The following is a 14900-nucleotide window of genomic DNA, read 5'->3' on the forward strand; positions in this document are numbered from 1 at the left end:
CCCACTCACTTCTGTTAGTTTAGAACAGGCGATGGACTTTAGTTGCAGCCATGAGCACTGCTCCATGTACACTACACATCCCATAGTTCCTAATCCAACTCAAGAGGAAGAAAGAAAGTGGCTACGTTCATACAGCAGTGGGACCATGGAGAACAAACTTAGTCACCCTTGCCCTCCAGAGGATTTACCCCCCTTCCTGACCAGGCCATTTTTTGCGTTATAGCACTGCGTTACTTTAACTGACAACTGCGCGGTCATGCAACACTGCACCCAAATGACATTTACGCCTTTTTTCCCCACAAATAGAGCTTTCTTTCCATGGTATTTGATCGCCTGTGCGCTATTTTATTTTTTGTGCTATACAGAGAAAAAAAAACAACAATTTTAAGAAAAAAAACTATATTTTTGACATTTTACTATTAAAACATGTCCAGTAAAAAAAAAATCAAATTTAGTCCATTTCTTTGCTAAAAAAAAAATCCCAAGACGTGTAAATTAATTGGTTTACGTGAAAGTTATAGCATTTACAAATGGCGGTATAGATACTGGGATTTTTTTTTCTTTTTACTAGAAATGGCGGCAGTCAGTGTCTTATAGCGGGACTGCAGTGGGCATTCTGACACTGGGGGGAACTGACTTAGTGTCACTGACATCCCCAGTGATAATAAAACAGTGATCAGTGTTAATAAAAAGCACAGACACTGTAATAATGGCAGTGGGCAGGAAGGGGTTAACATTTGGGGCATTCAAAGGGTTAACTGTGTGCTGTTTAACATGATGTTCTGTGTTTGTGCTTCACTGTAAGCACGCTGCTTTGAATGGCTGTGCTGCAGCCATGCAAAGCAGTGTGCAGGAGCTGACAGGGAACTGAACTGTCTTGTTTACTAACAGTTCTCCCCCCCCTCCATCGGAGATCCTCGGCAATCACTGGGCGCTGGCGAATAATCACCGGCTGGAACCCGATGATTGACAGCCGCGGTTGCAAATGGTGGCGAGGGTAGGGAATGCGCGCGCCCCCTGCCCAGAAATGCAAAATCATGTATATATAAGTGATTTTGCGCATTGCTGCCGCCCTGTAGCAGTGTGTCTGCTATGGGGTGGCACTAAGGCAGTTAAAGTGTTACTAAACCCACAAAAGTAAAATCAGTCTGTATATAGTAAGATCAAACCCCTCGTGTATTGTTTTGTTACTGTATTGTCTCATGTTCTGTCCCCCACTATAATGTACAGCTCTGAGCAAACCTTTTGCCGCTATATAAATACTGTACGATAATAATAATAATAATATGCAGTAAAGCATGTTCGCTATACTCACTGTAGAACCTAAGGGGTTAATCCTCATTGTGTAAAAACGCTGTTTGATCCTGACTTCTCTGATCCTCCCCTTCTTCCAGTGCCCCCTCTTATCTCCTGATAAGCCATATCCTGTGGAGTCACTCTGCACATGCTCAGTTTGGTGTGTATTGCTAGGGAGGTTTTTGTTTTTTTTTCTTGGGAGAGTGCAAGTGATCAGCACAGGGCCAATCAGCACTGTCCAGACAGAGGTCAGCGATCCTACATACTCCTACAGGAGAATGAAAACTCCTCCTACAAGCTTTAACCAGTGCTCTGCTGGACACTGATAGAAGCCATCAAACTGCTATATACTGCTGATGAGAAAAGGTATTTAGCAGTTTATATTTACTAAAATAACTGCACTTCCATGTTGTGTGTACTGTGGGAGACCAGATATAGTGAGTGCAGGGTCCTGGGTTTAGTAACACTTTAAAGCGGAACTTTCCTCATCTCTGCTCCAGTGATCCATCGTCCCGCTGCTCCCCATCCAGCCGCTGACATCTTCCATTGCTCGGCTTCTGGGTCTCAATTGCCAGCTGCTGTCATTGGATGGGCGGGGATGAGTTCAGTCAGATTCTGCATTGCGGCATGCGCGGCCCAATGTACAGGAGTAGAAAAGCAGGTAAGTAACTTTAATACGGAAGAGACAAAGCCTGTCTCTTCTGCATTAAAATCCCTGCCTGTTTTTACCTAAAGTTCCACTTTAACTAAAAAAAGAAAAAAAAAAAAGGAAGAAAATGGAACTTGGAGATGGCTGAGAGCAATAGAATTTACTTTTTTGCATTAAGAATACGTACTTGAATAGAATTTTTTTCTTTTTCTTTTTAATTTAGAGTTTAGTGTCACTTGTATGCATTATGATATTTCTAGAAGCAGCATACAACTTCCCTGCCATAGCAAAAAATTCCTGCCGCCTCTTTCCTTATCCCACCCTATGTATTGAGGCCCCTCTTTAATTCACAAGCCTTTATTGACATTTTTCTCCACATTTACATGCAGTCCTAGCTGTCCAACAAAAGGTGACAGGGCATGGGACAAACCATTGGTAACACTGCCAGGGGGGCTCCAGCAGCAAATTCTCCTTTCTTTCAAAGACTTAAACTATGGGAATAAAAGGTGACTGTGGTAAGCACCCCCATCAGTACTACACTTTGTCCCTCCCCCATCACTGTCACTTTTGCTGAACAGCTCAGTCTGCATGTAATGTGGAGGACGAAATAAATTAAAGCATGTCAAGTAAAAAAAGGAATGCATATTTACAGGACGTAGTAAACAACCGTTACAGCCCTTATGTAAAATCACAAGACCAGCAAGCGCAGTAGTAGAACTGAACACCGTGTACTTTTTCAACTGTCAAGACCGCGCTACACAAGAGTGCTAAATTTAGCATGCATCTTACAATAGTGTATATGCTCTTCCCTGTATCATCCAAGGCAAATGCCCCCAGGAATTCAAGCATCATCAGGTTACATTATTAACAATGGAGAACTGTACAGTCATGCAAAAGTCAGTAATGTTTCTCCAACAATTACCCTTTTGAGACATAAGAGCAGTTCATTATGTGTGTACTGGAATCCATCATGAAAACGGTGTCACCATTTATATAAGAAATGTACCGGAATCCGTCATGAAAACGGTGTCACCGTTTATATAAGAAACGTACCGGAATCCATCATGAAAACGGTGTCCTCGTTTATATAAGAAACGTACCGGAACCGTCATGAAAACTGTGTCACCGTTTATATAAGAAACGTACCGGAACCATCATGAAAACTGTGTCACCTTTTATATAAGAAACGTACCGGAACCGTCATGAAAACGGTGTCACCGTTTATATAAGAAACGTACCGGAACCGTCATGAAAACGGTGTCACCGTTTATATAAGAAACATACCGGAACCATCATGAAAACTGTGTCACCGTTTATATAAGAAACGTACCGGAACTATCATGAAAACTGTGTCACCGTTTATATAAGAAACGTACCGGAACCGTCATGAAAACTGTGTCACCGTTTATATAAGAAACGTACCGGAACCGTCATGAAAACTGTGTCACCGTTTATATAAGAAACGTACCGGAACCGTCATGAAAACTGTGTCACCGTTTATATAAGAAACGTACCGGAATCCATCATGAAAACGGTGTCCTCGTTTATATAAGAAACGCACCGGAACCATCATGAAAACTGTGTCACCGTTTATATAAGAAACGTACCGGAACCGTCATGAAAACTGTGTCACCGTTTATATAAGAAACGTACCGGAACCGTCATGAAAACTGTGTCACCGTTTATATAAGAAACGTACCGGAACCGTCATGAAAACGGTGTCACCGTTTATATAAGAAACAAAACGGAACCGTCATGAAAACGGTGTCACCGTTTATATAAGAAACAAAACGGAACCGTCATGAAAACGGTGTCACCGTTTATATAAGAAACGTACCGTCATGAAAACTGTGTCACCGTTTATATAAGAAACGTACCGGAACCGTCATGAAAACGGTGTCACCGTTTATATAAGAAACGTACCGGAATCCATCATGAAAACGGTGTCCTCGTTTATATAAGAAACGCACCGGAACCATCATGAAAACTGTGTCACCGTTTATATAAGAAACGTACCGGAACCGTCATGAAAACTGTGTCACCGTTTATATAAGAAACGTACCGGAACCGTCATGAAAACGGTGTCACCGTTTATATAAGAAACAAAACGGAACCGTCATGAAAACGGTGTCACCGTTTATATAAGAAACAAAACGGAACCGTCATGAAAACGGTGTCACCGTTTATATAAGAAACGTACCGTCATGAAAACTGTGTCACCGTTTATATAAGAAACGTACCGGAACCGTCATGAAAACGGTGTCACCGTTTATATAAGAAACGTACCGGAACCGTCATGAAAACTGTGTCACCGTTTATATAAGAAACGTACCGGAATCCATCATGAAAACGGTGTCCTCGTTTATATAAGAAACGTACCGGAATCCATCATGAAAACGGTGTCCTCGTTTATATAAGAAACGTACCGGAATCCATCATGAAAACGGTGTCCCTGTTTATATAAGAAACGTACCGGAACCATCATGAAAACGGTGTCCTCGTTTATATAAGAAACGTACCGGAACCATCATGAAAACGGTGTCCTCGTTTATATAAGAAACGTACCGGAACCATCATGAAAACGGTGTCCTCGTTTATATAAGAAACGTACCGGAATCCGTCATGAAACCGGTGTCAGCGTTTATATAAGAAACGTACCGGAATCCATCATGAAAACGGTGTCCCTGTTTATATAAGAAACGTACCGGAACCATCATGAAAACGGTGTCCTCGTTTATATAAGAAACGTACCGGAACCATCATGAAAACGGTGTCCTCGTTTATATAAGAAACGTACCGGAATCCGTCATGAAACCGGTGTCAGCGTTTATATAAGAAACGTACCGGAATCCGTCATGAAACCGGTGTCAGCGTTTATATAAGAAACGGACCGGAATCCGTCATGAAAATGGTGTCACCGTTTATATAGGAAACGTACCGGAACCATCATGAAAACGGTGTCACCGTTTATATAAGAAACGTACCGGAACCGTCATGAAAACGGTGTCACACTAGTTTTCTCAGCAAGCGTCAGACAGGCGTTTGGGAAGCATTTTTAACGCTTCTCAAACGCCTATGAAAATTCTGCATATGGCAGCAGACAGTGCTGTTCACACTGAAGCATTAGCGTTGCAGCAAAACTGACGCCTCTTGTGGAGTCAGAAGCCCCCCATTCAAGTCTATGGTGCAGCTCCTCAAACGCCTGTTAGGCGTTTGTGACGCGGTTGCGGAGCATTAATACCATGTAACTTCATTATAGGCATTTGTGGTGTGGTTTTAACACTTGGCAAATGCCTATCAACAGCCTAAAAACCGCACATAGGGCATTTAGGGAGCGTTTGAGCAGCGTTAAAAACGCTTTCCAAATGCCTGCCTAACGCCTGTCAAATGCTATAAGGGCGTTTCTCAAGAGTTAGAAATAAAGTCAAGCGTGAACAAGCCCTTAGGGTTCATGTACACGGGGCATTTGGAAAACACTTCTGAACGATGGAAACTGACTGCTGGAAAACGTAGGTTAAAAAACATCAGTTTAACCGCGTTTGCATACCACGTTTATGTGCGTTTGCGTTTAGAAGCTTTTTTTAAAAGATAACCTCAGGAGACCTTCCCAGATGCCCAGAATGCACTGAAAATAGTAAACAATTTCAGACATTTTGAAAGAAATAGAGAGAGCAGAAGCAGAGAGAGCAGTATGTGTTGAGATTACCTATCTTTTCTGGTTGTATTCACTATGGATCCCATCATGCGCATAATGCAGTGTGTTCTACCATTTTTTCCTTCACGCAAAACCTGGAACTGACTGCACCGGTGTACCGGGTCCATTTGAGTACATGGAAAATGTTTTGCAGGCATTTCTGATGATGAAAACAGTCTCTGGACAGCATTTGGACATTAAACAGTTAAAAGACGCTTCTAACCGCGTTTTCAAGGGTTTGAAATGCCAGTAAAATCTACTCCTGAACGCAAGTTTGGTGCGCTCAAAAAAACGACTGTAAACTCAACTGCCTGTAAACGATGCATACTGCATTACATTCAGTGGGGTACAAAGGGAGACATGCAGGGTCTTTTAGACCTTGGATGTCTCAATAAAGAGAGCCTGTCACCAAAAATCATCACATAGGGGACTTTTTGTCCCTCCCCTATGGAATGAAATTTAAAAAAAAAAAAAAGTTTTTTTTTTTTTAATTTTAAAAAATTAAAAGTTATAGCCAAGCACATAACATCCCCTCCAAAAAAACAAATTTGAGACCCCCCCGCACACATACACGTACAAATGTAAAAGCGCTGGGGTGCCTACACACGAAAACGTTGACTGCAATACGCGTTACATATCACCGCACATGCCAGAAAGAGAGCAATAATTCTAACATGAGACATCCTCCATAACACTATACTGATGACCTAGAAGGGGCTTGAAATGCGTCGCCTATTGAAAATACAGGGTACTGAATTTCGTCGCCATTTCACGAGTGCACACAAATTTAAAGTTTGACATGTTGGATATCTATTTACTCGATGCAGCCTCGTCTTATATTTTACAAAAAAGTAAGGTAATTTATTGCTTTTGTGTCCTAAAATTAACTTAAGTGTATTTTTTACTTAAATTTTGCGGTAATATTGGTAATATCGTGCGACATAAAAAATTGGAACTACCACTATTTAATTCTCTAGGGTCTCTGCTTTTAGAAAATATATCATGTTTGAGGGTTTTGTGTAATCTTCAAGCAGAACATTTTTTTTTAAAACATATGCAAAAAAAAACTCAAAAACAGCTCTGGCAGCGAAATGGATAAGGACACGCCCTTTCCTGAGCTGCAGCCAATCGGTGCTCATTACACTGGTCTCTCCCCTTACTGCTAGTCCCCGGGTGCGGTGCTGGAGACACACAGGGAGGGGAGGAGGAGAAAAACAGTGCAATGGTAAAATTATTAAACGTTTAAGTTGCCATAATGCTCCTTTTGTTTTTAGAAGCCCCCCGACATTCCTAAAAGCACCTCAGATTTAAATATGGTTTTGGTAAAAAAAAAAAATGTATCTGGGCAAGTAGATTGTTATGAGGGGCAAGTAGGTTGGAACCCCAATTTATTCCCTGGACAAGTAGGTTTTTCAAAAATGTCAACACTCCTGACAAACAATAGTTATATTTGACAATCCAATAAAATCTTACTTGAAGAATCACCTTTCATGGTGTGACTTCTGCCTGTCTGCTGACCATCTCTTTTCACAACTTCTTGGATTCCCGGCATGCTTTTACAGATTCTTCTCTGCTGACTACATATCCCATGGTACCTTGCTGCCTGCAAGGGGTGACTCTTGTACTGACTCCGCCCCCTGTAACCCCTCCTCTCGGCACCTCTGTAGTCCAGAAGGCAGCCCCAGACATTCCTAAAAGCACCTCCGATTTAAATACGGTTTTGGTTAAAAAAAAAAAAAATTTTATCTGGACAAGTAGATTGTTATGAGGGGCAAGTAGGTTGGAAGCCCAATTTAGTCCCTGGACAAGTAGTTTTTTCAGAAATGTCAACACTCCTGCAGGGGCGGACTGACAACTCATGAGGCCCCCGGGCAATAGGGGATCATGGGGCCCCTGTGTCCTTGCCCAAACTCAAAAAAAGTCTATGAAAAAGGTACCAGGGGCATCTCATGGGGCCCCCTACTGACCACGGGCCCTCTGGCAGTGCCTGAGTTTCCAAATGGTCAGTCCGCCCCTGCACCCCTGACAAGCAATAGTTATATTTGACAATCCAATATAATCTTACTTGAATTATCTCCTTTCATGTTGTGACTTCTGCCTGTCTGCTGACCATCTCTTTCCAGTACAACCTGCATGCTTTGCAGCTTCTCCTCTGATGTTTACTTTCAATGTCTAAGGACTACATATCCCATGGTACCATGCTGCCTGCAAGGGGTGATTCCTGTACTGACTCCGCCTCCTAAAACTCCTCTGTAGCTCAGAAGGCAGGCTCTGTGAAATGTATGACACAGCAGTGCCTACTCACCGGACATAGTAAATTTGTGTCACAATTGAAGGAAGTAAATGTGTGGGAATTCTTACTTTGCAGGGATGGACAAGAAAAACTCTAATGGCTAGCCTTAATCCCCCCAGGTTGATCATCATGAATAATTTGCTGGTATCTACCACCCAAGATTAGAAGAGGGAGACAAACAAGGATCTGAAGTTTCAAAGCTCATCAGATAAGTGAAAATATGTCATTTCAGCACTGGAATGCACAGTTTGTCAGTTAAACAAATCCACTATTGTGTCTGTCTGGACTGAAATCTACAAATCAACTAGATGGGAGCGCCCTAAAAACGCTATCTCTTCTAAAGAGTTCACGGGTTAAATTACAACCACAGCAGAGGAGAATCCATTCTCTAGTGATAATAGAATAGCTGAGGACAAACAGTCCTGACATGTTTACAATGGCACAAGACCAAAAGGCTAAACTCTGCTGGACATCTAACAGGTGCAGCTTTTAGAACCACAATTTCAGTTTATTACCAGACCCACAGCACACATACTTCACACTTTACAAAAAAAAACAAAACAATAAAAAAAAAAAAAAAAACACACTTTTGTATAACCTACTAAAATAAATATTTTCCCCTAAATATTTCCCAAATATTTTCTTGTATAATCTACATTAAATATTTTTTAGCTAAATATTTCCAAATAATTTTTTGTATAATCTCATCACATTAAATATTTTTCCATAAATATTTCCCAATTTTTCTTGTACAATTACATTTATTATTTTGAACTAATTATTCCATACTTTTTCTTTTTTTTTGTGAGTTATCCAATTTTTTTTTTATAAATCGCATTAAATATTTTTCCATAAATATTTCCTATTGTTTCCATATATTCTATTACATATTATTTTTGTTTAATATTTCCCATTTTTTTGTGTAATCTACCACATCAGCTCCATGCATATTAGCATTTTTTAAGCTCCTAGAAGCTGTTATCAGCATTTTTATGCTGCTCCTAGAAGCTACATAGTGTTATCCTATGTGCTTATGCACACTTTTTTCAAGCTTCAGCATTTAGGAGCAGGAAAAAAATTGTTTTTGTAGTTTTTGGGAGCTCTTAAGATGCTCCTAACAGTTTTTTCTAGCTTTTTTTCCTTTTCCTACATATACTGTAAAAACGCTAATAAAACGCTAAAGCTCCTAAATGCTCCAAACACTACTAAAAACGCTATTCCTAGCGTGTTTTTTTCCAGCGTTTTTTTTAGGTAAGAAATATTTTCTAATTATTTGTGAATAATGTATGACAATAAATTTTTTTTGCTACATATTTCCCCAAATTTCCTGTATAATCTATCATATTAAATATTTTGTGCTAAATATTTCATCATTTTAAAAAAGTTTTTTCTAGCCATTGGCAATTTTTTTTTAAATTTTATAATCAAAATTAATATTAAATATTTCCCATTGTTTCTATATAATCTATTACATAATATTTTTACTCAATATTTCCTCAGTATTTGCTAAATACTTCCTTTTTTTGTGCAATCTACCACCTTAAATATTTTCAAATTATTTTTAAATAATCTCTTTAAATATTTTTTGCTAAATATTTCCCATTTGTTTGTGTATCTACCACCTTAAAAATATTCTACCACCTTAAAAATATTTTAAATTATTTTTGATTATTACATTAAATATTTTTTGCTAAATATATCCCTTTTATTGTGTAATCTATCACTTTAAAATATTTTTAAATAATCTATCCCTTTAAATATTTTTGCTAAATATTTCCCATATTTTAAATATTTTCAAACAATCTATCACATTCAATATTTTTTGCTAAATACTTCCTTTTTTTGTGCAATCACCTTATTATTAATATATTATATTTTTTGCTATTATTTCCTATTTTTTGTGTATTCACCACCTTAAAAATGTTTTAAATTATTTTTTTAATAATGATCACAAATATATTTGCTAAACATTTACCTTTTTTTGTGTAATCTACCACCTTAAATATTTTCAAATTATCTATCCCTTTAAATATTTTTTGCTAAATGTTCACATTTTGTGTGTGTATCTACCACCTTACAAATATTTAAAATTATTTTTGAATAATTATCACATTAAATATTTTTTGCTAAACATTTCCCTTTTTTTGTGTGATCTACCACCTTAAATATTTTCAACTTATCTATCCCTTTAAATATTTTTTGCTAAATATTCACATTTTGTGTGTGTATCTACCACCTTACAAATATTTAAAATTATTTTTGAATAATTATCACATTAAATATTTTTTGCTAAACATTTCCCTTTTTTTGTGTGATCTACCACCTTAAATATTTTCAACTTATCTATCCCATTAAATATTTTTTGCTAAATATTCACATTTTGTGTGTATCTACCACCTTACAAATATTTAAAATTATTTTTGTATAATCACATGAAATATTTTTTGCTAAACACTTCCCTTTTTTTGTTTAATCTACCACCTTAAATATTTTCAAATTATTTTTAAATAATCTATCCCTTTAAATATTTTTTGCTAAATATTTCCTTTTTTTGTGTAATCTACCATCGTAAATATTTTCAAATAATCTATCACATTAAATATTTTTTGCTAAATACTTCCCTTTTTTGTGCAATCTACCACCTTAAAAATATTTTAAATTATTTTTGAATAATTATATTAAATATTTTTTGCTAAACATTTCCCATTTTTTGTGTATCTACCACCTTAAAAATGGTTTAAATTTTTTTTGAATAATTATCACTATAGATATGTTTTGCTATTTTTCATATGATCACATTAAATATTTCTCTCTAATTATTTCCAACAAAAAGTGCTTCCCATAAAAAGCAGACCTGTCGTTCCTACATCTGTAAGCCTGCACTGAATGTCCTCCACATGACTGCCATGAACAACCCACCCATTGATCTGTCACCAGCGTTGTGATATATTAGTATTAATCCAATGCTGACATGTAGTAGGTGAATCCATAACAGTAATCACATATATGCCACAAGACAGGGAGTCTGGGAGGAAGGGGAACACTGATCTGCTGAGCGTCATTATTAAATTATGGCATTTACGTTAAACCAATTTGCAGTGGAAAAGGGACGCAAAATCCGCTGGCAGAGAGGTCAGGTGGTCAGGGGTAGAGTCGTCATACGTAAAGCTGGTAGTAATAAAACATAAGCACTGGTTGTACTGGGAGTAAAGGTGAAATAAAATCCTCCTACACATCATGCATGTCACACATGGCTGGCTGTCACTGCACAGAACCAACCACTTTCACTGCTGCCTTGCAGTGAAGTGCCATCACACAGGGGAAGGGGGCTATTCTCTGGGAGGGAGGGAGGGTGGGGGTGATCACATCTTAAAGATAAACTAATGAATCAGGTGGGCGAGGAAGGGGAGTCCTGCTGTCCTACTGGCTCATTCAAAATGAAGGAGGGGGCACTGAACAAGGAAAAACTCCTATACAAAAATTCTCATGGATGCAAAAATACGCAGTATTAGGGGCCCATTCTGCTGGGTTTTAATAACGTGGTTCCCCGGAATAAAAACACTGTCTGTCCCCATTTTGGTACTGCAGTGCAGTTTTTAAAAATGCAGCAACTTTTTTTTTTTCCTGCATTTTAGTGCATTGGGAAGCTCACGGAAGTCACTGGCAGCGCATTAACATGCACATATTGAGCGTTTTGATGCGTTGGCAAGAGGTCTTAAAGCAGAAATAAACTCTGCAAATACTTGCCTATAATCCGCTGTCTGCGACGTCCCTCATTCACGCTGAATTTTTTCTGGGTATGAGGTCTTCAGCTATCTTGGATTGGCTATCGTGAAATGACGCAACTCCTGACATCCAGGCACCATACAGAAAATGTACCCCAAGTGGCGTATATGCAGCTCGGTGTACATGTTCACACTGATGCGGTGCGGAATTTTCAGCGTTTCTGTGCGAATTCCACACCGCATCACAATCGCACCCCATTCATGCAAACCGCTGTCAGTGTGTATGTTAAGTTAATAACACCCCGAAATCGTTTAGCAAAACGCAGTGCGATGTGCAGAATCGGACCGCATGGATGTGAATACCCATGTGATTTGATTCTAGTGCTGACCAAAAAAAGGGTCCTGCACCTTTTTGGTGCGGATGCTGTGCGATTTGAGCCATACACAATGTACGGCTCTGATCGCACCGCACAGAATTCACATTTGATTTGCACAGGAATGCGGTGCGGTTCCTGTGCGAATCATATGCGATGTGCAGCACCGCATCAGTGTGAACCCAGACTTAAAGAAGACTGCGTACAAGCAAGTCACTTTATATTGCTTCAGAAGTGACATAGCATAATAAATATCTTGCCAATTCACAATTTTTTTTCTTGCTGCTTTAGTTCCACGTGCGTGAACCTCTTGCCGACTATATAATGATAATATGTGGTGGCACAAAAGCTGGGATTCAAAGAGCAATTGCTGCACATGTGTCCATGGCAGCATGAGGTTTCTGTGTCACACTGACTGAGCTGTCGCTGACAGCTCTCAGTCACGGCTTTGAATCTGAAGTCAGCATGACGGGATCTCATTCATGTGACCACTGTGAGAGCCAATCACAGTGGTCACATGATTTAGAAGCTGCAATGTCTCCTGAGCATGAAAGCCCACTTGAGCTCCCGTTTTCATTAGTGCGATTTCTCCTGCTACTGCACTGCTATAGAAATCGCACTATCCTCTATGTCGCCTGTTCACATCAAGGCAACAAGGGGAAGTGCAACTTCTAAAAAGGTGTTTCTTTTGGTGTAGCATAGTGCGTTTTTGGCCCCATAGACTTCAGCGGAAGCGTGTGAAAAATGCATGTACATGGGATTTTGGCAGGATTTTATCCAAAAATGTGCTACAAAAATGCATGATTATGCAGCAGCACCAGTGTGAACCTGGACTAAGGCTAGGTGCACACCTACGCCGTTTATGTTTGATCTGTTTCTACAGTGCGTTTTGCATTGCATTTTTGCACTTGCGTTTTTGATGCATTTTGCATTTTTTTTTCTTGTTGTTAGGCAGATTTAAAACGCATTAAAAATGCAGCAAAAACGCAATACATGCTTTTCTGCAGTGTTTTCATTGAAGTCTATAGAACCACAAACGCAACTTTTTGCATTCAAAAAAAGTCCCTGACCCTTTCCAAAAACGTACCAGGTGAAAATGCGCAGATGTGAACGTATCCCATAGGAAATCATGTTAAATGGACTGTAAATCGCTGCGGAAACTGCTTAGGTGTGGACCTATGGTTAAAGGCTTCCAGGAGACAGTACGACTTCTGACCATGTGACCACTGTGATTGCTCTCACAGTAGTCACATGAGCAGGATCCTGTCCTGCTGGCTCCCAATCAGCGAGCTGGTGGTGCGCTCTTCCGCACGGTACCACCCACCTTTCTCGCAGTCGCCCATATGTTTTACATGGTGTTAAGGGGTTAACAAGACTTAAAACCCATCCATTTCAAATTTTTGAAAAAAATGCACATTGATGCACAAGAGTACACCTGCCTGAAGCCACACAAAAAAAACATATGTCTACACACACGGGCGGACTGACCATTTGGAAACTCGGGCACTGCCCGAGGTCAGTAGGGGGCCCCATGAGATGTCCCTGGTACCTTTTTCAAAGGCTTTTTTTGAGTTTGGCCAAGGACACAGGGGCCCCATGATCCCCTATTGCCCAGGGGCCCCATGAGTTGTCAGTCCGCCCCTGCACACACATGTAGATCTAAATGGGATCTTATATAGGTTTCCAAGCCTATTTTAGAACAGTGTTTTAGTGTGTGCTGATTAAGTGTCATCTGTATGTTTGTGTATGAATCTGAATTGTGTATGATCTTTGAGAAATCTGGGGAGCTAATGGAAGAGAAGAGGGTGGTAGTCCATAGCAACCGATCGGATCTGATGTATGATACACTGGTTGCTATGGGCACTGGCAACTCTATGTCCATAGCAACCGATCTCATCTGATGAATGACACGATTTGTTGCTATGGGCAATGGCAACTCTTTGTCCATAGCAACCGATCTCATCTGATGAATGACACGATTTGTTGCTATGGGCAATGGCAACTTTTTGTCCATAGCAACCGATCTCATCTGATGAATGACACAATGGTTGCTATAGGCACTGGCAACTCTTTGTCCATAGCAACCAATTGCATCGGATGAATGATACAATGGTTGCTATTGGCAAATCTTTGTCCATAGCAACTGATCTCATCTGATGACACAATGGTTGCTATAGGCAACAGCAACCCTCTGCCCCATCTCTCATCAACTTCTATGGCAATCCGTGTGGGCACACATAGCCCTGCCATGGACTCCTGAAGACATGCAGTGCAGATGTGTATAGGAGCGGGTGCAGTGTGCTCGTCCCCCGACCCCAGTGCAGCAATGTCTGTGATCTCCTGAGCCCTGCCACTGACAACTAGTCCGTGCTGTCCATGGGCTGGCCCCACACACAGAGGAAGTCAGCCGGTTTCGGTAGGCGGACACTTACCTGGAGTGCAGAGTGCTCCGCTGTCCGGGAAGTTGGTGGTGTCCTGTGCAGTATGGCGGAGTGACACAGACCCCGCTCAGCACCAAGTCTGCTGAATAGAGGAGCGCAGCCTGGCAGGAGGAGGAGGAGGAGGCAGGCGTGGGGGAGGGGATGGCACTGCAGGAGGAGGAGGAGGATGGGAGACAAGGAACCTGGGCAGCACTTTAATACAAAGCATTGATCAGCCTTCGCTTTCCGCCAGGTTCAGTGATATTGGAATGCTGTTCCCCCAGGAGTGCATTTCTATGGGCTATTATTCAGCGATTTGGCTATTGACTGACAAGCCTTGTGTCTATCAGGGTTTGATTTTTGTGCTAAGAGTCTCTTTTTATATGCTAATGAACTCTTCTGACTTGTAAAAGACAGGTAGAAATGGCAGTGCCCCCTCCTTCACAAAG

The 14900-nt window shown here is 40.2% G+C and overlaps 1 protein-coding gene across 1 annotated transcript in view; it reads right to left on the reverse strand.

The window, feature by feature from the left end:
- Positions 1 to 14600, reverse strand: part of LOC149462258 (semaphorin-4D-like) — a 151636-nt gene extending 137036 nt beyond the window's left edge. Inside the window, exon 1 of the mRNA XM_089677137.1 lies at positions 14464 to 14600. The gene's annotated coding sequence lies outside the window, so the exon portion shown is untranslated. The remainder of the gene's footprint in view (positions 1 to 14463) is intronic.
- Between the last annotated feature and the right edge of the window lie 300 nt (positions 14601 to 14900).

This window comes from Staurois parvus, unplaced genomic scaffold (assembly GCF_062004578.1).
Source record: "Staurois parvus isolate SC_StPar_1 unplaced genomic scaffold, SC_StPar_1.0 ptg000178l, whole genome shotgun sequence".
NCBI classification, from domain to species: domain Eukaryota; kingdom Metazoa; phylum Chordata; class Amphibia; order Anura; family Ranidae; genus Staurois; species Staurois parvus.